Source organism: Choloepus didactylus, chromosome X (assembly GCF_015220235.1).
Source record: "Choloepus didactylus isolate mChoDid1 chromosome X, mChoDid1.pri, whole genome shotgun sequence".
Classification (NCBI taxonomy): domain Eukaryota; kingdom Metazoa; phylum Chordata; class Mammalia; order Pilosa; family Megalonychidae; genus Choloepus; species Choloepus didactylus.
In genome coordinates, this window is record NC_051334.1 from 121,226,345 (window position 1) to 121,253,998 (window position 27,654).

At 40.1% G+C, this 27,654-nt stretch overlaps 1 long non-coding RNA gene across 3 annotated transcripts in view; it reads left to right on the plus strand.

Annotated features, from left to right (window-relative positions):
* The first annotated feature begins 3,095 nt into the window (after positions 1–3,095).
* LOC119523000 overlaps positions 3,096–27,654 on the plus strand; it is a 155,022-nt gene continuing 130,463 nt past the window's right edge. The window contains exons 1-2 of one of the 3 annotated variants that reach the window (XR_005214581.1): positions 3,096–3,152; positions 18,137–18,262. This is a non-coding gene — a long non-coding RNA (uncharacterized LOC119523000). Of the gene's footprint in view, positions 3,153–17,383; positions 18,263–27,654 lie in introns of those variants that run through there. The other 2 variants (XR_005214579.1, XR_005214580.1) reach the window with 2 other exon arrangements.

The window sequence follows — 27,654 nt, forward strand, 5'->3', positions numbered from 1 at the left end:
AGGGTATCGTTTTGTTTGCTAAAGCTGACAAAATGCAATATACCAGAATGGGTTGGCTTTTACAGTGGGGATTTATTAACTAGCAACTTACAATTCTAAGTCTGTGAAATGTCTAAATTAAGGCATCAACAGGACGATACCTCTCTAAAGAAAAGGCTGCTGGTGATCTGGGGCTCCTCTGCCACATGGCCAGGCACATGGAAACATCTGCTGGTCCTTCTCTCCTGGGTTTCAGATTTCAGGTTCATTGCTTTCAGTCTCTGGCTTCAGTGGCTTCCACTCTCAGCTTCTCTGGGTTTTTTTCTGTCTTTTATCTTCTTGAAAAGGACACCAGTAAGAGGATTAAGACCCACTGTGAATGAGGTGGGACACATCTTAATTGGAATAATCTAATCAGAATGTCCCATCTACAATAGGTCTACACCTACAGGAATGGATTAAAGAACATGATACAGCTTCAAGCCATCGTAGGTATTCGATCAATAATCAAAGATCACTTAAATATCAATCACAAACTCTGTGTGCTCCAGTTTCTAAATTCATGAAATAAAGGAATTAGATGGATGCTGTTGGAAGCAGAATAAAGCTATCTGTGCCCTCACCCCGAACCTGCTCATGTGAAACCTGACATGGAAAGGGGATTCACATTGCAGGCAGAATTGAATTTGCTGATCTGCTGACCTTGAAACACACTGAGTGACGCCTGCAGATCAGTTTTAGTTTGGAAATGCCCTAGAAAATCTGTGGGTGCTGTTGCTGGACAGAGCTCCCTGATGTCAATCCAAGTGTTTGGAGCACAGCTGGGCATGAGTTTGTTTTGGCCCAAATACTGAACACCCTGCTCTGGGATACTCCAGGAGCAGATTGCATTCAATAGAGTCACTTCGTCTCAGTTCAAGTAGTTGCCTAGAAGCCAGAAGACCTCCTGGTTCTGAAGATCTTCTATCAACTTCTGTCCACATGTCAACCTAGGGATGGGTGATGAAGTAAAAAAAAGGTTCAGTTGAGAGGGTTCCATTTTGTACAATGCACCTTTATTGGAACTTCTTTCAAATTCACCATGCTGAGTTCAGATAGCCCATTTTTAAAATTAAGATATTAAGTCACATTTCAAGCTTGAACTTTTAGACATTAACTGGAAACACTGTGAGTTCTACCCATTGTTTATCATCATTGCTGGCTCAGTGTCATAGCCAGATTGGAATAGAATGATCAGAGCTTAATCATTTTGCTTCTGTTAATTTTTTTAGCAGATAGTAGTAATGTAATGAAACACACGTTTGAATTTAGCAGAAATACTCTTGATAATGACTTCCTTTAGGCATCATTGAATTTTCTCATTTAGTCAATAATTGCATTAATTTTGTAATGCTTTGTTCAGCTCTCCCTTTCATGTATACACAACCAGTCTTGTTTTTGTAAAATATTAGTTGTCAAAACCGTTTATGTAATTTTTGAATGTTAGAAAAGTCCATGTTGATTTCCTATCAGCATGTTGTCTTTATTTTACTATGATATATCATTACTTGGGTCTGAAATTTTGATAAATGACCACAACCTATCTGTTGATTCACTCCTTTATGTTACAGGAAATTCTTTGCTGGTAATAATTCTGTGGACCTTCCAAACAGAGTCCTATTCAACATTTACAAGTCCTGCCTCTTTATTTGACCACATGGGTGGGATGTAATAACATATTGGTACAACTATACAGGGCTACAGAATTAAACCAGAAATCAAGGAGATTATATGGAATGTTTTCCCTGTACTTCTTGCTAATACCCTCTGTATATAGGATATCAAAACCTCTGCAACTTCCACGGCTTCTGACACCAGCTGCAGAGACTGCAGTAACTCAGTCAACTCAACTCTGACTCTTCCCAGAGCTGGGCCAGAACTCTACCCAGGTTCAGGGCCATCCTCTCCAAGATCCCCCTTCAGACACCAGTCACAAGTTTGGGGGCCCAGGCCACCTGCACTTCTGACCAACTGTCTACCCATTTGGGGGTTCCCACCACCCCCTTGGGAGCTACAATCTGCTGAACTCAGTGAAAGCATTATGTTTATGATTATGGCTTTATTAGAGTGAAAGGATACAAATAAGAAGAAGCCATAGGGTGCACAGGGTGAGGTCTGGGAGGCTCTCTTGTGCAAGCTCTGTGTCCCCCCCCCACATGGAGTCAGAACGGGTCACCCACCCGGCACAGCAGCCATATATCATCTGAATCACAGAAGTTCATCAGGGTTTCTGGTGTCCCGAGTTGATAGGGGCCTCCTTACTAGGTGTGATGGATGGAATCAGTGCCCGTGTGGTTGGGCTCAATCTGCAGCCCCTGCCTCCTGGAGGTCGGGGAGGTGGGCTGAGATGCCTGACAGGCCGGGCTCAAAGCCCCATGCCCCAAACACCTGGTTGGTCTCTCTGGTGGTGTGGCTGCCACACACACACACGCACACGCACTGTCCTGTAACTATCAGGTGTGCTCCTATCACAGGAAATTCCAAAGGTTCAGAGCTTGCTTCCCCAGGAACCTGGGAAAATGACCAGTCCAAGTTTTTCATTATACCATACCCACCTAAAAGTAATTAAAGGAAATTAACAGAGAAGGTGGGATCTCTTCTTGTGAAATTTAAGAACATTTTTAGGGGGGAAAATGTGCCTTTAGTTTCTTGGACTTTTGTAAGAATGTCTTTCACCCATGTAAAACTGAGCCTTACTTTACTTCCTGAAACATCCCTTACATTTACACCGAGCAAGTTTGAATAACTTCCTGGCCCGTGCATTTACATCTCTCTTCTGAAATAATATTTGAAGATGTTTGATTGTTTCCCTCAGTGACCATTTACAGTCTTATAAATTCCTAATTTAAAAATAAAATTTAGAGTTTTGCAAGCTCACAAAAAAATCCTTTTCTATTAAAATCATCTTGTTCTTTTTTTTGTTTTTAAAGTAACATTTTATTTATCAAATAAAAAACATTTCTGAGATGGCGACTAGGTGAGAGAAAGAAAAAAACACCTCCGTGGAAAACACTAGATAAAAAACCAGAAAGGACCCAGAACACCACTTCCAAAGTAGCACCAGCTGGACAAGTTCTGCTAAAGCCACAGGGAACGTGCTTTTGGCGAAACCAGGAGTCTGCATTCTGAAATGAGTGAGTGAGTAGGCTGAATCCCTCGGCCATGCTGCATTGGGGGGAAATGGTGGGCTGGACTTAAAAAAAATATATATATATATATATAAAAGAAGCCCGGGAACAGCTGCAGATAAGACGGGAGTGGTCTGGACTAATGCCTCGGTGTCTGGGGTGGAGGATACCCCTTCCCACACCCACTGCTGATTGTCTCAGGTCCAGGGAATCAAAGGGGGGACGTGTGGCTTGCAGCAGTCTCCCCAGCGGGCGGGGCTGCTCCTGCCCGGGGCGAGCACACGGCGCAGAGCCCAGCCGAGAAACCCAGCCTTGCAGCCGTCTCCCCGGCAGGCAGGGCTGCTCATGCCCGGGGTGAGCACACAGCGTAGAGCCCAGCCGAGAAACCCAGCCTCACGGCCGTCACCCCAGCAAACAGGGCTGCTCCTGCCTGGGGCGAGCACACGGCGTAGAGCCCAGCCAAGAAACCCAGCCTCACGGCCGTCACCCCAACAGGCGGGGCTGCTCCTGCCCGGGGCAAGCACACGACGTAGAGCCCAGCCGAGAAACCCAGCCTCGTGGCCGTCTCCCCGGTGGGCGGGGCTGCTCCTGCCCAGGCCGAGCACATGGCGCAGAGCACAGCTGAGAAACCCAGCCTCCCAGCCGTCACCCCGGTGGGCGGGGCTGCTCCTGCCCAGGGCCGAGCACACAGCACAGAGCCCAGCCGAGAAACCCAGCCTGACAGGGAGTCTTTCCCGCAGCATCACTCACATGACACAATATCAGCCATGGACAGTGGCCTTGAATACACCCATGGCTGATTGTCCCGGAGCTGGGAGAGCGGAGCTGTGTGGAAAGGGGGAAGTTAACGCATCCCATTCAACCATTTTTGAAGTGGGCTGGGAACGCCCCTACATAGCCTGGCGGCCCAGGGCTTCCCTGGAGACCGGCGCTCACTTGTGACGTGGCACAGCCCGCCCTCCCCCCCAACAGAGGTCCTGGAAAAACACAGCAGGGAGGGGGGAACTGCTTGGAAATCCCAGGGAACCTACGCCAATACCAAGGACTTTTCTGTCAGCGGCAGAGAACAGCCTTAAATCTCCGGGAACACCTGGGAGATTTGATTGTTAAACCTGCCCTTCCTCCCTAACCACTCAGGCACACGCCCCTCATTGGGGGCAGACAGCACCGACAACACACCCAAATTAAGTGCACCAATTGGACCCCAAAAGAATCAGATCCCCACATACCACAAAGTTGGGGAGAACTGACTTGAGGGGAATAAGTGACTCATGGACGCCATCTGCTGGTTAGTTAGAGAAAGTGTATGTCACCAAGCTGCAATTCTAACAAATTAAAGACTCACAGATGCCATCTGCTGATTAGTAAGAGAAAGTGTACGTCACCAAACTGTGTCTCTGAAAAATTAGATCGATATCCCCCCCTTTTTTTTTTGATACAACTTGAAAGAACCCTATCAAGCAAAACAAATGCCAAGAGGCCAAAAACAACAGAAAATCTTAACGCATATGATAAAACCAGACGATATGGAGAATCCAGCTCCAAACACACAAATCAAGATTTCGGAAGAAACGTTATACCTCGCAAAATTAATTAAAGAACTACAATCAAAGAACGAAAACATGGCAAAGGATTTAAAGGACATCAAGAGGACCATGGCCCAGGATATAAGTGTCATAAAGAAGACCCTAGAAGAGCATAAAGAAGACATTGCAAGAGTAAATAAAAAAATAGAAGATCTTATGGAAATAAAAGAAACTGTTGGCCAAATTAAAAAGACTCTGGATATTCACAATACAAGACTAGAGGAAGCTGAACAACATCTCAGTGTCCTAGAAATCCACAGAACAGAAAATGAAAGAACAAAAGAAAGAATAGAGAAAAAAATAAAAAAAATCGCAGTGGATCTCAGGGATACGATAGATAAAATAAAACTTCCAAACTTAAGACTCATTGGTGTCCCAGAAGGGGAAGAGAAGGGTAAAGGTCGAAAGAGTATTCAAAGAAATTGTTGGGGAAAACTTCCCCAACCTTCTACACAATATAAACACACAAAGCATAAATGCCCAGCGAACTCCAAATAGAATAAATCCAAATAAACCCACCCCAAGACATATTCTGATCAGACTCTCAAATACTGAAGAGAAGGAGCAAGTTCTGAAATCAGCAAGAGAAAAGCAATTCACCACATACAAAGGAAACAATATAAGACTAAGTAGTGACTACTCAGTGGCCACTATGGAGGCGAGAAGGCAGTGGCATGACATATTTAAAATTCTGAGAGAGAAAAATTTCCAGCCAAGAATACTTTATCCAGCAAAACTCTCCTTCAAATTTGAGGGAGAGCTTAAATTTTTCACAAACAAATGCTGAGAGACTTTGCCAATAAAAGACCTGCCCTACTTCAGATTCTAAAGGAAGCCCTACCAACAGAGAGACAAAGAAAGGAGAAAGAGATATGGAGAATTTTAACAGACATATATAGTACCTTACATCCCAAATCACCAGGACACTCATCTTTCTCTAGTGATCACAGATCTTTCTCCAGAAGGGACCATAAACTGGGACATAAAACAAGCCTCAAGAAATTAAAAAAAAAAAAATTGAATATACTCAAAGGACATTCTCCAAACACAATGGAATACAAATAGTAGTCAATAATTTTTGAACTATAACTCCACTATTTACTTCCTACATGATAAAAAATACACAAACTCTAAGGACAAATCAGTGGTTTTGAACTCAATGTAAAATATGTAATTTTAGACAACTATATAAAGGTGGGGGAATGAAAAAGTATAGGAACATAGTTTATGTGCCCTATTGAAGTGAAGGTGGTATCAAAGAAAAACAAGATTGATAGGGATTTAAGAGGTTAATTTTAAGCCCCACTGTAAACACAAAGAAATTATCAGAGAATATAACCATAGAGATGAAAAGTAGAGTTTGGGTTAAGAGAAATGGGGGAAGGGGCAATGGGGAGTTAAGAAAGGAGTGTAGGGTTGCTGTTTGAGGTGAAGGGAAATTTCTAGTAATGGATGGTGGGAAAGAGCATAACATCATTCTAAATGTGATTAATCCCACTAATGGAAGGCTAGGAAAGTGGTGGAATGGGAAGATTTAGGCTGTATATATATTTCCACAATTGAAAAAAGAAAAAAAAAAAGTCTAACTAGATGACAATTGAATGCTAAGGATGAACTTGGATGGGATTGGAGGGTGGAGGACAGGTGGCTCGAAGGGACACAGTTGAGACATAAGGAAAAGGAAATATAGAATGTAAGCATTGTATCATTGTTGAATCTCTTATACTTCTTAGCTGCGCTTAATGGAATTACATAAAAGAATGTTCTTGTTCATGGGAAGTACATACGCGAATTATAGTGTATGTTCAAGGATGTGTGCAGCTAACTCTCATATGTTCAGAAGACAGAGAAATAGATGACGGATGATAGATAGGGAGGGAAAGAGTGATGTGACAGCATGTTAAAGTTGGTGGATTGAGCTATCGGGGGGGGGTCAGGGTATGATGGAATTCTGTGTATGGGGCTAGTATTGTTTTTGCAACTATTCATGTAACTTTGAATTTATCTCAAAATAAAAAAAAAATAAAAAATAAAAAATAAAAAAAAAACATTTCCAAACAAAACAAAGTAAAGTAATGGGTACAACAAATATCCTGAAGTAACTTCATTCCTTCCACTATGCTCCTACCATCTTATAAGAATGATTATAAGAATAATCATCTTATTCTTAAATGAACTTAAAACATTTTCAGTTCAATTATCCTTCTATCCTTCTTATAACAATGCAGCTTCAAGAGTGGGATGTGCACAGCTAAACAAATTCTGCAGTAGAGAAAAGCCCAATGATTGAGATTTTGGTCCCCAAATCCAAATGATACTCTCCATTGAGAAGTATTTTAGGACTAGAGAGAAAGCAAACCAGATCTGCTCTGGTTGTCGTATCTGCTTTGAAGAGGGGACTGGGTAAATTACAGGAAAGGAAACAAACATCTGTTGGGCTACCATCATTTCCCATGTATTTAATTCTCTTAACAACTTCAAAATAGATCTTGGAGTCACTGGATACCAGAATTAGAGCCCAAGTGAAGACATTTTGGTTTAGGAAGTTAGGTTACTTTATAAGTGGCCAAGAGAGGGCGAGAATTCAGTTTTGTCTTTTTGTACAGTCCCAGCTGTTGTGACTGTACCATCACTTATTTTTTGTAGAATAGTTATGGCTAACCAGGCGATCAGTATAAATGACCAGTTTGCTGGAATTCACAGGCAAGCCATTGAAACATCTCTCCTGGTTCAGGAAAACTAGGGAGGGTGGAGTTAAAAATATAAAAATAGCACAGTCACTTTAGAAATAAAATTTTTAAAGAAGAATAGATGCTTAAGGCAAGATGACTTTTGATTAAGGTACATAATGGGTTCCTGAAGTGCTTAAATCTAATTATATAAAAAGGATGGAACAAAAGGAAAAATGTTATGAATACAGAGCACTATAATTATTTGCTTTTTTGAGACATAGCACTAATTGCAGACTCTTGTTCATAAAAAAAGCAAAAGACAGAAGGCAGCTTAGGAAGACGAATATGATCTAAATGCAGTGATCGGCAGGTGGTGGCCACTGACGGGGCAGAAGAAAGGCAAGGAGAACGGAAAGGTAAATATAGTTCCAGTAGCCTGAAAGAAGAGTCTCAGACTCCTGTAAAAACATTGTCTAGAAAGTCAGGTACATTTCACAAATTTAATGGCAGTTTAATACAATTCAGTCATAGTCTATGCCCTCGAGGCATCGTATATTTAATTATATTTTACAGAGAGTGATGAATCCAAAATTTATGTTTGGCAGTACCCTCAAGAAATCAACATTTCTCTATTACATCTGCTCTGATAATTTGCTCATTTGACTGTACAAATGAGACCGCATCTGACATGGAAATTCTAGCTATGTTGGATTAAAGATTCCAACTCGGCAGAGAGCCTGGAACACTCTCAGACAAGAGCATTTCTTTAAAAAAAAAATGCAGTGTCTTGGAATTGGTTAATTTTCCATTAAATGACAGTGGAGTGGTGATCATGACTGGGGTTTTGTGAGTCACATCCCTTCTTCAAGAAGACATTTTGTGAAAAGGGAACAGAACGTACTATACAGTAAGAAAAAAATCTTAAAGTAACACTCCCTTTGTTTTGAGGGAAAAAATTGCAATTTTAATTTTAAAAGGCATGATTGGAATTCCAAAGCAATGACAATGTCTATTATCGATGTGAGAGAAAATAAGTGTAAAATGGTCATACACATATTGTAATTCTATTGTTGGAGAGGCAGTTCTCAATGTAGACACTAATGCCCTTTGGGCCAGATAGTTCTGTGTTGTTGGGAGCTGTGGACTGTTCAGCAGCATCCCTGGCCTCCACCTACCAGATGCCAGGATCACGTCCAGCAGTCAGGACAATCAAATATATTTAGACCTCGCTTCTGTGCCCTAGGGGGGCAAAATCACCCCCAGCTAAGAACCACGGTGTTAAAGATGTGATCATTTTTCTTACAATTCTGCTGTTTGGGAGATTTCTTTCTTCTTTTGTTATATTTTTTATCATCTGAAATCTTTCTCCTCTCACATCCTAGAAAATGTAAGCTCTGTGAGAGTAGGGATGTGCTTCATCATGTTTGTCATACTTGGTTTTAACAAATATTTCCTGAATAAATGAATAATCAAAATAAGTCTATTCATGCTTTTTTTAAGTAGATGAAAGAAGATTGGTTTGATTCATAACATATTTAAATCCCCGTATGTTTTTCGTAAGTTTCATATGACATGCATTTTATTGCATGAATACATGAATGAATTTTATGAATACTATAAATCTTGGTCTTTTGCCTTGTCTCCTCTCCCCATTATCAGTTTAGAAACTCAATTATAGCCATTGTGTGCAAGTTGTGGAAAAATAAGTAAGAAGCTTAATAGATATTGTGATTGCTTTGAAATTTGTTAAATCTTTACAAAATATCAAGGCATCTTGTCAATTGAAAGGGGAAAAAAAAGAACCACATAATTAAACTGGTTGTTTGGCCTTGGTTTTTCCAATGGGTTGTCAGAGGTTTTAAATGATGTGCTCAAATTTGTGGGAAGGAATTAATAGTGAACAAGCTCCTAAACTTCAAAAGAAAATGAAATAATTAGTGCAGCTGTAGGATAGACTACCCAAAGAAGCTGGAAGAGAGCATGGAAACAAAATGAGGTGTCTGAGGTTCCTCAAGTAGGGTACACAAAGATGTGAGGAAGGAGTTCTAAGTGAATCTGAAGCTAGAGGTGGGCAAGGCTCAAGTGCCAGAACAAAAATCCCTGCAGAATCTGTGACATAAGGTGTTTGTTCAAGAAGGTGTGGACTAAGGAGCTGGCAGAGGTGGTAACTCCAGGCAACTAGTGCAAGTAATGGAAGGTGGGCACAGTGCTGGAGACACCGAACATCAGGTAAAGAGACGCTTCCCAGCGTCTGTAGAGCAGGGGTTGTGAGTGGGCAGTTAGCCTGCACAGCTGCTAGAGCATAAACCAGCCCCCAGATGGGGGGCTGAGAGGCCAGTTGAAACAGGGGCCAAAGATAATGTCTTCGAAGATGGTCAGGTCACAACTTGGGTGGGGCAGACTGGCCTGGTCTGAGGACTCCACCGAGGGAGCTGTGAGTATAGCCACAGAGGTGGTGTGTGCCCCAGCTCCTGCACCTGGCCGCTCTCCCTTGCATCTCACGGTGTGCTTAGAGGAAGCGTGTGCCTTCTGCAGCTGCTGGGGAGCTGACAGAAACTCATCCCTGTTGTGCTGGAGGGAAGGGAGGGGGGCAGGAGAATAATGGGGAGCTATATAAAAATCTGAGATCACTCATAGTACTTATACAATATTCTTAAGAGTATGGTTTATACAGCTGCAATTCCAAAGCGTGTGCACAGTCATTTCTTGTCATTTTTTTTTTTATGGATTCCACAATGTTCTGAGAGCAAAGAGGCCTTCCTGGAATTTTTCAGACACGATTCCCTAGAACGGAGCCTACCCCATCTGCCCATGGCAGTCAATACTCAGATTCCCAGAACCGACAGAACATGATAAACTGTAGCTCTTACAGAGTGCTGTTTGCTAGGATGTCTGGGTGGGCTGTTAGGGAAGCTTTCTACAAACCTAAGTAATAGTCTTCTCTGACTCTAAACAAATACAGGTGGAGTTGGTGAACAACCCTTCCCAAAATATCCTCTCAGGACGGGACTTCCTGTCGCCATATTTTATTGGTAAATGGCACAACTGAGAGTTTTCCCTTGCTACATCGACTAATTCTTACTCCTTTCTTCTCCCTTTATTACTTGCTTCCTTCCCACTGTTTTCCTGAAAGGTTCTCCCTATAGACACTTAGAAGTTTGTGCTCATCACATAATTTTCACCTTCTCAGCCTCACTTCCTTGTATTCTGTTCTCTGCATTCTTGGGTCACTGAGCCTACTTGATCCCCCTGCTGTGTTCCTCATTTTGCAGCTGCTCTTATTCTGTGCCCTCATCTCCAGCTGCACCCCCAGCTTCTGCGGGCTTCCCTTCTCTGCTCCCAGCCGCAGGCTCCTTGTTTCCCTCCCTTCTCTGCTTTCCTCTCTGCCTTAGGGCTTTCTTCTGGGAACACTTCCATAATGCATCCCTCGGGGAGGGATCCTGGGCCCCAGGTTGGTTCTGGGAGAACCTGATACACCCCATCTGCCTGTCCATCTTTGCTTGCATCACCCCATCCTCAGATGTGCATAACTTCCTTCGCTGCTGGAGCACCATCACCTCCAGGACGGTGAGATTCCTTCCCAAACAGAACCTGCCACCTACCCTTGCTCCAAGGCTCCCGACACCTGCTGGGTTCTTTTCAATGGGATGTCTACTATTCCCACATTTATTGTGTACAAAATCAAATTCATCCAGTCAGATCTCATTTTCTCAAGGGGATTCTGTCTGTTAACCCTTTCCTTCCTCTTCTCCTCCGCTCACAGCCAAAGCAGTGGCGGTACTGAGGCGGGGGAGGGGTGGAGGACAAGCACTTCCTTAGCTCTGATGTGCATTTACCTGGTGCCCAGCTTAAAGTTGGGAAGATCCTCTTTTGAATTCCAGATCTTGGGGAGACCTGCCCCCCAGTCTTCAGTCTCTTCTTGCAGGGTGAGGGCTTCACCCAAACCCAAACCCAAATTGGTGGTATTTAGCCATTTCTCTCTGAGCCAAAGCAGTTCAAAATCCAATATTCCCTTGACTTCTCTGGAGTTAGGCTATCCCCCCAAATACTGGTCTGACAACTCCCTAGAGGCCTTGCAGCACTCTGATCTGTTTAAGATGTCTTTCAAACATATTTTACCCAGATTTTTTCATTCTTTTCTGTTGAGAGGATTGGCTTGAATGACCCATTCCTGTGAAAAGAATTTGATGATTACTCTTTTTATCCCCATTACTTTAATTCAGACCCCTCTAATTCTTAACAGAATTACACTAATCTCTAAAGCTGGTTACTTAAGTTGTTCGTTGATCCGACACATTGGTTTCAGAGTTGTTTTCCTGAAATACATCATGAACCTTCATCCTTCTACACTCAGAAATCATCAAAGTAATCACAAATTCCTTAGGCAGGACAATGAAAGTGTATTTCCAAGATTTGCCCCAGCCTTATCTCCCACAATACTCCATCCTGTAGTTAGCTGATGCTTCAAATAAATGAGTGACATACGTGTTAGCAAGCCCCACACTTCCAGATACCTTTGTACAAACTCTTCTGCCCAGAGGGACTTGTCCTAATTCTTTATGGGCTTCACTCTTTCAGAAGCAAGCCTTGTTCTCCCATGCAGGAAAGCTTTCCTGTTCTCCTCTGCCAAGCCTTTTATATCTTCCATGGTACTTCTGCACACACCTTGTATTTTGATATTGTTAGCACCAGAGCCATTCTATCCTCATTTGTGGGTCCCCCTTTTCACCCCATGGCCCCTATCACAGTGCATCCTATATATTAAGTAATCCACCTTCAACCTCAAGATTTCCTTTCTTAACATACTTGTACCTATGCATTAGTGTATGCCTTTTTAGCAGAGAGGAGAATTTCAACACAGTTGGGTGTCACTCTTATCACAGTAAATTAAAGAAAAGAGTCAACCAAACTGCGTGCTTAAGAATCACAGGGAGGGGGAGCAATGGATAAAGGAGAAAACCTGAGCAGAGCAGATTTTTAGAAGAAACCTTGGGAGAAACATCAGATGCTGAGGAAAAGTAAATCCAGGTCTTAGAACTGTATTCCTACATCAGTTAGGAGGGAGAGAGCTCAAGACCCAGTAAGCACTGAGAATGTATGTGTTCAGTGCAAAATTATTCTGGGCAGAGCTGAGGCTAGAACGCAGCGCACGCTGGGACTGAGGGCAGGATAGGTTAAATAAAGGTTACGCTCAGTTGTTTGTCTCAAGCATCCACAACACTGTATTTCTGGAACAGACATGGGAGCCAGCAGACAGTGTTTAACAACTGCACAGCATAAACCTAGAAAGATAGGGACAATTTTACTCAAGGAAAAGAAGGAAGTATGTCTCTCAGAATGAACATCATTTGTCATAAATAAAGCTAACTTTTTAGCACTCCCTTGAAGCTATAGGAAAGGAAAATCCTGAAACAGGTTTAGTGAGCAAAAGCTGGAAAATGGTAATCAACTGTGGAATTCCCCTTATTTCCAATTTAATACCCTTTACGTGATCTGAAGTCACTATGCTGCTTTGTTTCCTTTAATGAATAATTGTAATTACCTGAGATTTCATAGATTAACTTGTGACCTTGGTCTCACTAACTCTGTTTTCCTATAAGATCTTAAATTTTGCATCCAAAAAGTAATACACTGATTATATTTTGCAGTTGGGGATGCACTAATAAGTTGGCATTTAATCAATGAATATATGAATGAATGAATGGCTAATGATATGTTATACGAAAATTTTTCATTTAAATCTCTTTCTCTTCAACTTCTTCCTGTCCTTAGAATAAGACTTCAAGTCAGCAGAGAAACTGGATTTAATTTCTTCTTGGATATACTATTGTTTTCTCAATTCTGGTCATAAATTTTTCTGTGAGCAGTTAATTTTGGAAGAAGCCTAAACAAATATCAAATTATTAGGCTGATATTGATCATATTGATTAATATTTAAACATCTACTGATAGAGTTTGAATTCATATGTGCATCAATTTGACATATGGTTGTTGTCTTCATTCTGAATTATGTTTAACTCTTATGTGACATGCATAGCAGACTTATTTTGAGATTTGCCAATTCTAAGAATACCAACTGTTTTTGCATAGAAATTTAACATTCTTATCAAATGTTTGTCTTCAGCATTTATAAAAAATTTGGAAAAGTGGGGATTTCCCTTTTCTTTGACATGTCAAAACTATTTTCATTGTGATCTCCATCCTAGAAATACATCTCAAAACAGGAATATTAATGCAAAGATGACCTTGAACTCATAATTTTAGATTATATGCATGAGCTTGAAACAATGTTAGACACTTCTGTGCAGTTTGACACCCTTTGAGAATGAGCAAGGCAATTCAGTAAAGTGGAATTTCAAAAGTCAGATTAATCATATACAAACAGAGCAACTGTATCGCTCAACGCAAATAGTTTGAGGGCATGAGGTGACACATCAGCATATTTCTACTCCCCACTTAATTATTAAAGCTCAGACTTAAGAACTCATGAGAAGCTCAGCATAAACTATCTCCAAACTGTAGAATGTCTTATGTATTTGAGAATGAATTAGGCTTGAGTGATCTTGTCCCCTTCAAACATCTGCCTCCTCGGCCACTATTTAAACTTTAGAGTTCATCTTTGGAAAAAGTTGGCACCAAAGCAAGTTCCAAATACACTTACCCAGCTGGATGCATTAGAGTCACCACCGTCTTCACACTTGTCAGAGAAAGAAAAAGGAAGGTCGGAGGGAGATGCCTCCTATGCCTGAATTTGGGATTAGGAGCTGAGAGAGAGACAGAATGAAAGCAGAATGAGCTTCCGAGGAGAAAGAGCAGGAGAGCAGGCCGAGGCCACCGCAAAGCCGTGTCATCTACTTGAAGACCACCAATGAGCAATCTCCTGCCTTCTCTTTTGGATAGTTGAGACCAAAGGAAGCTGAAAGGGCTATCAGAAGTCTTTTCCCAATATTCATCCCTTCTTAACCACGGAGAGGTTTTTCTTCTCTTGAAGGAAATATGAAGGGTATCAAGACACAATCCCACCAACCTCCACCAACATCAACACCACTACCAGGAAGTGACAAAACATATTAATAAGGAATTCAACTACTGAATATAGTTTAAGGCATGAGTTTCTGAATATGGACAGAATTGATCCTTCAAATGACAAAAACCCAACCAGAATTTAAGACTAATATGTTCTCTAAATTAAAACAAGGTACATTTCTCTATTTTTTGCCTACCCAATCACCCAAATATGAAAAGATTGACAGCATTCAATGTCAGTGATGGTATGGTGGAACAGGCTCTCAGAAATTGCTGGGAGGGTGTATCTTGGTACAACCATTTTGAAAGGGCAGACTTGCTAGAACCTGTTGGAATTTTAATTGCATATTCCCTCTGAGCCAGCCCTGTAGGGGTATATCCTATGGAAATATTTGCAGTGCATAGAGACAGATGCACAAAGGATCAAAGAGAATCTGACCACAAGTACGAAATGGCATGTGAATTTTAGTGTGCCCAACGACAGCTGTTAAAAATAATGAGGTAGTTCTGGGGACTGATTTCTGTGATATGCTACTGAGCAGGGAGTAAAAATAAAAGAAAGTTGCAGAAGGATGTATACAGTATAGAAAGTATGAACTGAATCGAGTGTTTTTCATTAAAAAAGATTTACTCTTGTGTCTATATGTCTACCCACAAAGAAACAAATATACATCAGACAGCTAATGACTAATACTCCTAAGATATGGATATGGAGGACTGATTTAAGGAAGCTTTTACTTTGCTTTTGATGTATGGCTACTTTTTTCAAAGTGCACATACCATTTTGCATTAAAAACTTTACTGCAGAATTTTCGAAATAAGATTCACTGCCATCTGAGAAGGTTCTAAAAATACTTGGAATCCATGTAGCAGAAGGTAGCTGGGCATTTGACTGCTACCCATTGAAAATCCCCATTTGTGGCCAGACTGTCTCAGAATTTTTTCTCTGTTCTGTTTTTTATAAGCCTTTGGCTTGCTGTGAAAAAGAAAATCCACCTAAAACTATCATGTCACATGTTGTCAGGCTCAGAAGCCTCTTCATCCTCAAAATAACCCTGAAGGGGAAAATTCTTTAGCCCAAATAATAAGAACAGTTTGGAAATGCTTTTGCTTAAAGGAGGAGATAATAAAAATGTCTTTTTTCTCTATGAAATTTCAGGAATATTATAGTCCCAACGATGTTTATCTGCAGATTATCTGGTGTCATGATGGTCACAGAATAATGTTCCTAATCAGAAAAACCTGGAGAATGCAAAAAGCAAACTTTTAAAATAAAGAGTATCCATCAAGAGTATGCAGATATATCAGTTATACAAATGCTACCATAATTGAAAAAGTATTTTTAAGTGAAAAATCCAGGTGAAACATCAATGTTTGTATCTACCTATAAATCAGTACTTTGCATTCTATCACATTTACCTAATCGATTTTCAACATTTTGTTAAACAGCATAAGTCAAAGTTTGCTTCTTTTACTTCTCCATGCCTGTTCTCCCATAAATAACCTTCTACTGATAGTCCTAGATTATTCAGGAAGAACAAGATAATGGGAACTTATTTTGGGGTATTTTTCTTTATTCTAAACATTCCATCTGTTTAACTATATTTCTGGTATGTAAAACACCTGTTTTCATTTCCAAGGGACCAATCTAGTTCTAAAGTCACAGCTGTTGGTCATCTGCGAGGGTTTTCAGATACTATCTCTTGAGCAAGGCAGATGGCTATCAAAAGGAACTTCATAATTTTATTTTGTAGCAACCATCAAAAACTCTGGACAAACTCAAAGGGACAGTACTACAGTACTTCCAGTTGACTGTCATGGAACGTGTGTTAAATGTGTGTGCATGGGGTTGGCCATAAACGTAATAAAGGACCAAGCATGGAGAATGGTGATACTAGAATAATACAGTAACAGAACTCAAGGCTGAGGACCAAACAGTGGGTGAGAAATCAAATTCTTGGTTTTCATAAGCCATATTGACCCAAAACTCTTAGATTTAGTAACTGAACTTACTAGGCCCCCCACTTTAGAACCAGCAAGGAAGGCTAGACAATCATTCTACATGATGAAGGTAGAGCTGGCACAAAGTAAGATCACAATGGACTAAACTAAGTGGATGAGATGTCCAGATAGAGTGACGTTTTGAGATAAAACTTGGGTTACCAAAAAAAATAAGATTAACAAACTCTCAGAACCAGTGGTTTGGACAGTTTCTCATTTAAAGAACAAAAGTTAACTATTAAAAAAAGGGCCCTTTCTGTTGAGTTCCCAATTCAGGCAAAATCACCCAGGCCAGGAATGAATTGATCAATACTGCCTTAGGCAGTCTGGGAGGTTCTTCCTTTGTGTTTGGGGTGTGTGATTATTGAAAGCCTGGACATAGGTCTAGTTGGTTAACCTCCCAAAAAAAGAATACAGATAATGAAAAATCACATTTAAATTCTTGGTATTAGCACTTTTGCCCTCATTAGCCCAAATGAACCAATCCATTTCTCAGCAATTGCAATATCATGTGTTTGTTTTGTCTGCCTTGCGTGGTGCTTAAAGCATTGAAGAAAATCTGATATATCAGACTGTGGTTTAAGTTAAATCATTAGAACAATCTGATTAGGTGTGCAATCAATGTGTAAATGTCTGTGGAAATATAATTTGTTAAATTATACATTTTGGATTTTTTAGTTGTATAAGCAAAATATGGATATTTAGAAGAGTACTAGATAAATATTAGGGCATTGGCTATCACCACAGAAATAGTGGTATTCTCCATGCATGTCAGCCCTTCTGATATTAAGGAATCTGTCAACACTAAAAGGGCAAATTTGTCAGTATTTCATGTTGTATATAGTTTGTATCTAGTGTATAGTGTATATAGTGTACAGTGTATAGTGACAGTGCATATCACTCATGGAAATTGATAAAGTGGAAATTAAACAATGGGAATACCTTCTGGTAAAGGAGAGAGAAAACTAAGGATTCAATTATCTCTGGAATATGGTAAATAAGATCCTATATATATATATATGGAGCCTATAATCATTAGTTGAAAATATGTGATTTTAAAATTTTTAAATTAATAGGAAGCACAAGAGATCACTGCCTGGAAGTTGTTATTAGCTGTTAATAGAATAACTACCCAATAGAGATGTTCACCACTGAAAGGAAAGTAGTGCAATTTAATTCAGCAGAATAAGATGGACAAATTAAAAACCAAAGGAAAAAAAAGTAAAATTGAAAATGATATAAACTCAATCCTAAATCATAGATGGGAGATGGGGCCCACTTGAGAAGGAAGAACATGTCTTCGTGTTTGGGAGTGAGGGTGGAGAAGAGGTCCAGAGTTTGGCTAAGAAGATGTCCAGTTTAAAGGTGACCCTGAGCCAACCAGGTCAAGGCATTCGGGAGGCAGGTGGATCTCAGGATGGGAAGTCAGGGCTGGAGCTAGAAGCTGGAGCCATTGGTGATGGTTTCCCCATTAATCTGTGGAGAAGAGTGAGTTGGAAAGGAGAGGAACATGAAGGTGCTCTAAGGAGCTCCAACGTTGAGCAGTTGTGCTGAAGCTGAGAAGCTGACTTCTAACTAAGGACAGCTTGGGGAGTAGGAGGAAAACTAGAGGAGAAGGTGCATGTTTGGAGATGGCATGTTGAATACTCCCAAGACATCATGCAAGTCAAGGGATGAAAAATAACCACTGCATTTGACCACACAGGTCTCTGAAGGAAACTTAGCAAGAGCAGTCTTGATTGTGTCATGGAGGAGGAAGCCAGACCAGAATGGCTAAGGGGCTCACAGGAAGCAGCAAGCCGTGGAACTCTTGAGAAGTTTGTCTCGGCAGGTGAGTCGAGAGAGATGGTAGTACCTCACGCGGGAAGTGGGGCTAGGAAGGGACTTTTAAAATTGGGAAACGTTGAGGCCTGCTGGTGGTGGAAAGGGTGAAGGAGCCAAGGAGAGAGATGACGCAGGCTGGGGTGGTTAGAAGATGGAAGGAGATCTCTGCAAGGAGCAGAGGCGATGGCTGTAGAGTAAACGCAGAATTCCTGGGCTATGAGGGGGAGAAGCATTCTCTCCATTCTAAGAAGATGGAAGGAGTGGGGACAGGGAATTCCCATTGTTGGATGCATTTTGTTTTCCCCAAGTTGTCGAAAGTGAGGTTATAGGTGGTTCTGAGAAGAGCTTTCGGAGGCCTGAGCTTTAAATAAAAGACAAGCTACGAAACTGTTACCACAGTGGAGAAGTGGGAGAGTCAATTTACTAGCAAACATTTGCTACTGGCTCTTTTTAAATCTTAAAATTAATCCACTAGATCTTTAAAATTAAGATTATTGCTAAATTGGGGCATAATAAAATATATAAAATATTTTATAAAGTCTCAAATTTTAAATTAAACTCCTACAGCGATTCTATCCTTTGAGATAGATAAATATTATCATTACTAATCATTATAATCAATTACAGCACAACAATCTATCACTAAATAGACTTTTTCCCTCAAATGGGAATGGATTTTGGATATTCATTTTCTATTAATAACAAAGCAAAGCAATTTTCTCTATTGAGTTTTTAGAAACTTGTTCACCAACACTACAGTTTCCATGTACAGAATGTTTTACAGAATTTAGATTGGAAAGAGAAGACCTTGCAACTATGATAGTTCCATGTTTCTCTGCCAGAGTGTCACTCCTCATCTCTTCTAATCCTTCATTCTGCTGAACCAGACACAGGGCACGCACTGTTAACACCCCAGACCTTTGGCTCCACAACCTTCCTTTCTCCTGTTTCCTAATTTCCCAACAGGAGTGTCCTTATTCTTTCTTTCCAGTTGCAGGCTACTGAATTGTGGTAGAAAGCCATAAAAAAACCAATTTGTTGGTTTCACTAATAGTTCAAATGAATTATCTCTGCTAGCTTCTCACATTTTCTCTTGTAGACCATAGTTTTTACATAAAGAAGTAAAGTTTTTTACAAATGTAGATGATTTGCCTTTTATTTTTTAAAATGAAAACCAACAAACCTGCTCACTTTTCTCTACCGAGTGATCTTTGTTATAGTCAATTCCTCTCTCTTCCTAAGGTCTTGCTTCTCTAGCGAGTTTTTTCCATTCCCCTCAGTTTTCTGTCAGTGCTTTAGATTGGCTCTATCCCAACTTTCAACAGAAACTTGCTCAATAGATTGCCCCCTTTTGTGTTCACCTCTTCAGTTCCTCCATTCACTGGCTCATTCACTGACAAGGATGTCCAAGTCCTCTTCCTCAACCGGCCTACCATTCCCAACCAAAAACATACCTTCTTTCCACACATTTATCTTTCAAGTATATTCTCTTTAATGCCAAGCATCTTGGAAAATTTTGTCTTTAAAATAAGGCAATGGTTTCCATATAACCTGTCACATTTATTACCCTCCTAAAACCAATTTTTTTCAATCCTATCACTATAGAAACCAACATGTAAGCAGAGCTTCTCAAAACTTACTGTGCGTACAAATCACCTGGGAATCTAGATAAAATGCAGATTCTGATTCGGTAGGTTGGGGTAGCCTGTGATTCTGCATTTCTAACAAGCTCCCAAGTATGCCAGGAAGAGCCCTGGTTTTTATAGCTCAGTAATTTCCTCCCTTTTTCTTTATCCATCTTTGGCTTGAGGTAATTTAAGTTGGGTTCCTTCTCATGCAACAAAAACATTTGACAATTAGCTCTTCTAAAAATGATTTCTTTGCTGTGCTTCTCTTAAATAAGAAAAAAATTTTGAAGGCTGCCTTAGGAAAAGGGACAAAAGGACCCTAAGAGAAAATTCACAGAAGATATTAAGAAGGTTAAGTTAAGGAAATTATTTAACATTTCTTGACTTTTTTGAGAATTTATTCTGCCAGGTGAATTTTAACATCCATTTGTTACATTTTAAAAAGAAAAATACTGAGCATGTGATTGAAATTTGTAACATTCCTGGCTTAATTAAAAGAGGCTAGACACCAGATAGGATTTAATCTTCCCATTCAGGAAGATGACATATCTGACATCATATATGTACATAGTGGTTTTGGTTGTGTCTTGCACTTTTTCTAGAGTTCTATAACCATGAACTTTTCCACTTTTTAAACTTCTGCTGATAGAAAAATATTAATCTTCATATATTTCTAGAGACATTCTAATGAATTTTTAAACCCCTCATAATATATTTTTTTGGTTGACTACATTGGAATTTAAGTATTCAGTCATTCATTCATTCCTCACATACTGAGGACCTCTGATATCTTTAATCATGTGCTTGGTGCCGGAGACAATTTACAAATGATGATCATTTTGCTCTTCTTTTCCATATGTTAACCTTTTACTTAATTTTCTTTTTGCTGCATTTTCCAGTTTCCAGAGCAAGTGGCATAATAGCAGATAGATCAGGTATACTTGTTTTCTTCCCAGCTTTAATGGAAACATCTTTCACACTTGATTATTAGACATCAGGCTTGGCATTTTCTGTGAGTGATTTTGTTGAGTGATTTTTTTTATTGAAACTTATTTTTATGCTTAATTGTGAGCAGCTATTTTTTATTAATCAGGCATGCATATTGAAAGTTATCAGATTGCTTTAATGCATCTGACAAGATGATTATTTTCTTCCTTTAAATAATTCACTTAGTTAAGACTTAAATTTAGAATCTTATTGTTGAACTATCGGAATGCAATTATTGAAAGATGGACAGACAGAAAGACATCACAAGCAAGTAGGCATGGAAAGATAGCTGAGTAGATAGAGCATTTACCAATGGGATCTGTTGCATTAACAGAATAAGGAGAAAACCATCACAATACATAGAAAATACATGTATCATTTATTCATGATAAATGAAACAAACAAAATCCTCTAAGTAAATTCTGCAAATGGTAATTTCACTAACTTGATAAAGGATATTTAAGGTAAAGTAAATATTATATTTAAAGCTGTAGCTTCTTTAAAAAGAAGAGTAAGACAAGAAGGATGTTACTGCTGCATCTATACAATGCTAAGATGGAGAATATAGGAAATAGAAGAGCTGAGCAGCACAATTTCTGAAAAGGAATAAACAAAATCCTTACAACTCATCTTCAATTTGATTATCTACATGGACTACCCAAGAGAATCTATTAATTGCAATTAAAGAGGGAATTCAGCAAGGGTGATTATTGTACAATTAGCAGTATTTCTTGCACCGGAAAAACTACAAAATGTACTAAAAATAAATTCAATTTAAAATAAGCATGAGGATTAAGGCATTTAAGAATAAATCCAATAAAAGCAAAAGCAGGATGGAGAAAATATAAAGAATCCCAAGTTAAGAACAAGACAACCCAATAGAAAAATTAAAAAGATAAATAAAAGGTAAATCATATAAAGATAAAACATAAATGGTCAATAACCTCCTTTAAAAGAGTGTTTATCAAGGATGGAAACCTGGAATGAGGACCCAGAGCCAAGTTGAGTGAGGAGGACACCCAAGCAGGGTAGAAAGTAGTGGTATAGAAGGGAGATTGGTTATACCAGGTGAGCAGATTAAATAAGAAACAGGTCAAACATAAGAGATGCCAGGTTTCTCACTGACAAAGAAGGGAGTTAGGAAAACAGAAAGGGGGAAAACTAGAAATGAAGTCTGGAGTTGGATATGTCTGTATGAACTCATGTTTTTTCATAGATATCATGATGATAGATACATAATCAATAGACATTGAAATAAATATAGATTTAAATGTTTGAACACATGCATGCATGCACACACACACACAAACATATGTAGTCCATAGCTGTAGCCACTGGGCAGACTTGGGAACAGCATGATATGAATAACAATGCTATTTGGCTAATAAATTTGATTTATAATTATGATAATTATCAATACCAATTTCCACTACAAGGTACCAGAGCACATTGCAGAAATGGCTGAATCCAGGGATGGGGCAGAGAGAGTACGAGATGAGCCTGGAACATCTTTAGCCAGAAAGCAGGGAAGTGGTTCAAAGAATGAGGCAGATCTGCTCAAAGGACATTGAAGCCAGCTAAAATGGCTCCCACTGATCAAACTGAGGACAACTTGAGCATCAAAACAAAGGACAATATTAACAGATAATAACCTGCTGAATCCTGTAGAAAATCATGAGTCTATACAGATGTAAATAAACAAATTGAAAGCTTTATGAGGAACAAGAAATTTATGGAGCTTCAAAATACTTCCCAACAAGAGCCTTAATAATTCTAAAGGGAAAAGTCACTTAGGCAAGGAGAAATCGTGAGCTACCTGGTCAGATGCGATGAGCAGAATGCAGCATCACACCTGTGATTTCCCTGCCAAAGGTGCGACCTGAAGCTAATCACCAGGAAACATCAGATAAACCCACATTGAGGGAAATCCTAAAAATAACTGGCCATGATCTTCCAAACTCTTGGGTCCATGAAGTCCAGAGAAGACTGAGAAAAGGATCTCGACTGATGATGACTACAGAGATGTGGTGAGGAGTGGAACATGGGAGTCTGACTTGAATTCTTGGGTCATAAAAGACATTATTGGGACAACTGGTGGAACTGGAATGGCATCTGAGGGTTCAAGCCATATATTGATGTTAATTCCCTGATCTTATTATGTTATGGTTATGAAGAAGAATGTCACTGTAGAAAATTAAAAAATACTCAAGGTGGTAGGGAATCAGGTTGAGGAGGACACTCCCAATGATTCAGGAAAACTCTCTTTGCCAAACATCCAATTTTCATGACTGTGAAAAAAAGTTACTTTTTAAAAAGATGTCCTCCTATCTAGCAACCAGAGAAATAGTAGTTAAAACAAAAATAAGATTAGCAAATGTATTAAAAGGTGAGGATCCCAGAAGCCATGGGAATTCTCACTTGAGACCCTGGGTGTGAAACAGTGTTTCCCCTTTGGAGGGGTTACAAGATCCAGTCAAGTGGAAAATGTGTGTAGCCTGTGACCATGCACCAATTCCACCAGCACATACCCTAGAGTTTTGCACACACATTGCACCAGGAAACATGTTTGAGGATGGGCATAGCAATATATTTGGTATGAGTGGAAAACCTGGAAAGACTTAAATGTCTGCTGACAGAAACATGAGTAAATGCATTTTAATATAATAGTTGAAATCCTTGAATCTGACCTACCTGCATCCACAAGAATCAATCTGAGTGGGAAAAATGAGTTGAAAAAGGATACCCACTAAATGATGCCATTATGCAGATTTTAAAAGGCACACAAAAATACTGTTATATCCCTCCCTCCCTCCTCCCTCCCTCTCTCTCTGTCTCTCTGTCTCTCTGTCTCTCTCTCTCTCTATATATATATATATATATCACACACACACACACACACACACACACACACACACACACACACACATACACGGGGTGGGGGGGGTATATATGTATTAATCAGGATTCTCTAGGGAAACAGAACCAACAGGAGACATCCGTAAATAGTATGAGATTTTATAAAAGTGTCTCACGCAAATGTGGGGATGTACGAGTCTAAATTCTGAAGAGTGGGCTGCAGGCTGGGAACTCTGATGAAGGTTTTTAATGAATTCCCCGGGAAAAGCTGGCTGGCTGAAGTAGAGATGAAAGTTCTCTTTTCTGACTGCTGAAGTCATCACTTCTCCTTTTAAAGCCTTCAGCTGATTGGATGAGACTTCTCTCATTGCTGAAGGCTGTCTCCTCAGTTGATTGAAGACATAATCAGCCATAGATATGCAATCAAAATACTGATGATTTAAGTCCATGAAATGTCCTTGCAGTAACAGTTAGGCTAGTGCTTGCTTGAACAGACAGGTGGGCACCATTTCTTGGCCAAGTTTACACATGAACCCAACCATCATATTATAGATATGTATGGCTATATATATAAGCACATACACAGATTCAAAATTATTCATAAAGAAATACAAGTCAAATTCAGAAGAGCAGTTACCTCTGGGAGAAGAGGGAGAAAGGAGTTAGGAGGGGAGCTTTAGCTTTAAAATGTAAAGTTTTTTCAACTTCCATATGAGACCAAGGGAAGAGGTATCTATTTGGTACAGGATCTAAATTTTCTAAACAGTACAACTCTACAGTCGATTTGTTCAAACATCACAATTGCATGGAACTTTGAACAGGAAGTGAGGTGCAGTAGGTTAGTATAGGCTGGAATGAAATAGTGACACATCCCAGAGTAATTTGGGCAGATAATAAAAAATATATTTACAGCCTCCCCCTCCCCAGCCCTGAGGATCTGGGGGAAGGTGCGGATGTGTTGGACATCCTCACACGGACTGGTGTTGATGTTGTCACAAACATTGGGACTGGCGGTTTGATGTGCTGAGCCCTCAATCATGGGACTCGCCCTTAGGAAGCTCGTTACTGCAAAGGAGAGGCTAAACTTGCATATAATTGTGCCTAAGAGTCTCCCCCTGAGTACCTCTTTGTTGCTCAGATGTGGCCCTCTCTCTCGCTAACTGAGCCATCTCAATAGGTGAACTCACTGCCCTTCCCCCTACGTGGGACCCGACTCCCAGGGTTGCAAATCTCCCTGGCAATGCAGAATATGACTCCTGGGGATGAATGTGGACCCAGCATTGTGGGACTGAGAGTACCTTCTTGCCCAAAAGGGGGATGCAAAATGAGACGAAATAGTTTCAGTGGCTGAGAGATTTCAAATGGAGTCGAGAGGTCACTCTGGTGGACATTCTTATGCACTATATAGATAACACCTCTTAGGTTTTGATGTATTGGAATAGCTAGAAGTAAATACCTGAAACTGCCAAACTCCAACCCAGCAGTCTGGACTCCTGAAGACAATTATATAATAATGTAGATTACAAGGGGTGACAGTGTGATTGTGAAGACCTTGTGGATCACACCCCCTTTATCTAGTGTACGGATGAGTAGAAAAATGGGGATAAAAACTAAAGGACAAATGGGGTGGGATGGGGTGGATGATTTGGGTGTTCTTTTTTCACTTTTATTTTTTATTCTTGCTCTGGTTCTTTCTGATGTAAGGAAAATATTCAGAGATAGATTGTGGTGATGAATGCATAACTATGTTATCATACTGTGGACAGTGGATTGTATACCATGGATGATTGTATGGTGTGTGAATGTATTTCAATAAAACTGAATTTAATAATAAAAAATGTAATGTTTTGCATATTTTTTAAATGTGTGAAGCAAATATGGTAACTATCAACAGGTAAATTAGATATGGAATATAATTTACTGTTTCGGTATTTTTCTTTTTCCAGGATTTGAAAGTATTTTGTGCTGAGAGGAGAAATAAATATGAAATTATTTCAAATAATTATTCTAATATACCATATTTGAAGGGGTTTTTTTTTAAAAAAAGATCTTTTAAGCACAAAATGACAGCCTCAGTGTTGGTGATATTCTAAGTTTGGGTTAGAACAGTGCTTTTCAAACTGCAGGTTGTGACCCATTGTTGCTTGTGAAATCGTGTAAGCATGCATGACATTTTTAAGATAAAATGAAATGGAAAAAAAATCAAAAAGCATTGCATATACTGAGAGTGAATACTGTTTCATGAAGATTTGTTGTTTCATGAACACATAGGCAGACACATATGCCCCTAGGACAAATTTGAGGACATCTGAAAGCCACTGAAGAAATTGGTGCATGAAATCATAATACATTACTGGTTAAAACATGCAGTCAAATCACCCTACTTTGTTGAAAAATAAACTTTTTGCATTGGAAATAAAAAAACAGTTCAAATACATTCATATATTCAGTTTTCAGTGTGCTGGGAGGGGATTTGCAAAGATACTAAGCTGACAACTTTATCGTGAAATACAGCAAGCCATCTCCTTCATCTCCTTTGTTCGGTTTCTGAGTGTTAAAGACACCGTGTTCGAATGATAACTCTTCTGCGCTTTTATACCACACGTTTGTTCCAACAAAGCACTGAGCTCCTCATTTAGAGACACATGATGATTCCCTCTCCTTGTTTAGAGACAAATGACAAATCATGTCTTGGTAACAAATCATGTCTTGGTAACAGTACTCAAAGACAAACACAGAGTGCTTTCCTTCATGGGGATGTTTAAATATGGGAAATTAATAGAGAAATATTTTTTAAGGTCTAGACTACTTTTTTACTAGCCGATGGGCAGGTGTTTGTATATCTCAATTGTGGCAAAGGGGAATATTTCAGTAGCAAGTAACTGGCACTAGCTCCAGCCATCTTAAGCCACAAGAATTTGCTGGGAGGACGTGATGTGGGAGGTTTCCCCAGTTGGCGGGGCCTGGAGGACCAGCCTCCTAAATCATATAGTGCACAGGCTGCTCTAGAGAAACAACATGACAACCGTCTTCCCCAAGCTCTGGACATCCCAGGGCACCGTTCCTGCCCCTTCCATGTTCTGTCTGCTTTGGGGCACGCCTTAGGTGATCAGAGCCGGTGCTCTGTCTTCAGGGATCTGCGCCCTTCCATCTGCCCTTTTAAGACTGCAGTCCTCTTCCCTTAACTACTGGATTTGGAATCGCCCTAAGGTCGGGCCCTTTATTTGGCTTTAGGTCACTTGGGACACCTTCATTTCTGAGTTGCACAAGCTCATCAGGAGCTAGTCTTTTGGGGACATTACAAAGTGTCTTCAATGTCAGTGAGTTCAGCATTCACCCCTGGAACACATTTTTCCCCTCTCCGAAGCAACCCTGGGTTGGAAGAGGTGTCACCCCGAGCCTCTCCTCCGGCAGCGCCTCTTCCCATCCAGGTGGGCGATGAGGAGCTCAGCCGCTGGCGAGGGTCTCCAGTCGCTTTCACAGAAGGGGAGGCAGCAGGCTGCACCTCCCCCACTCCCTGCCTGTCCGCTTGCTCCTCTGTCCCGATTACCACAGGCGCGCGAGACTCTGTGCTCGAGTCCAGTCCCACGAGGGGCAGCAAGAAGCAAATGCTTCCTCTCCACAGAGTTAAAATGCACATGCCACGGGGTGTTGTATTTTAGGTATATATATGTGCACACACACATAAGTTTATGCACATGTATACATGTTTTCAACTATCTTATTTCAAGAACAAAATTGGATATGTTATTACTATGAGTTGTGAATAATGCATATTCAGAAATGCTTTCTAGAGTATGGAAATGATTGGAATAGATAATTTTGAAACATGCTTTTTTTCCTCTTTAAATTGGTCAAGGGCAGGGAAAATGATACTGAGCTAGGGGATATACATGTGGAATAAAGAAATATATGTTATGTTAACATT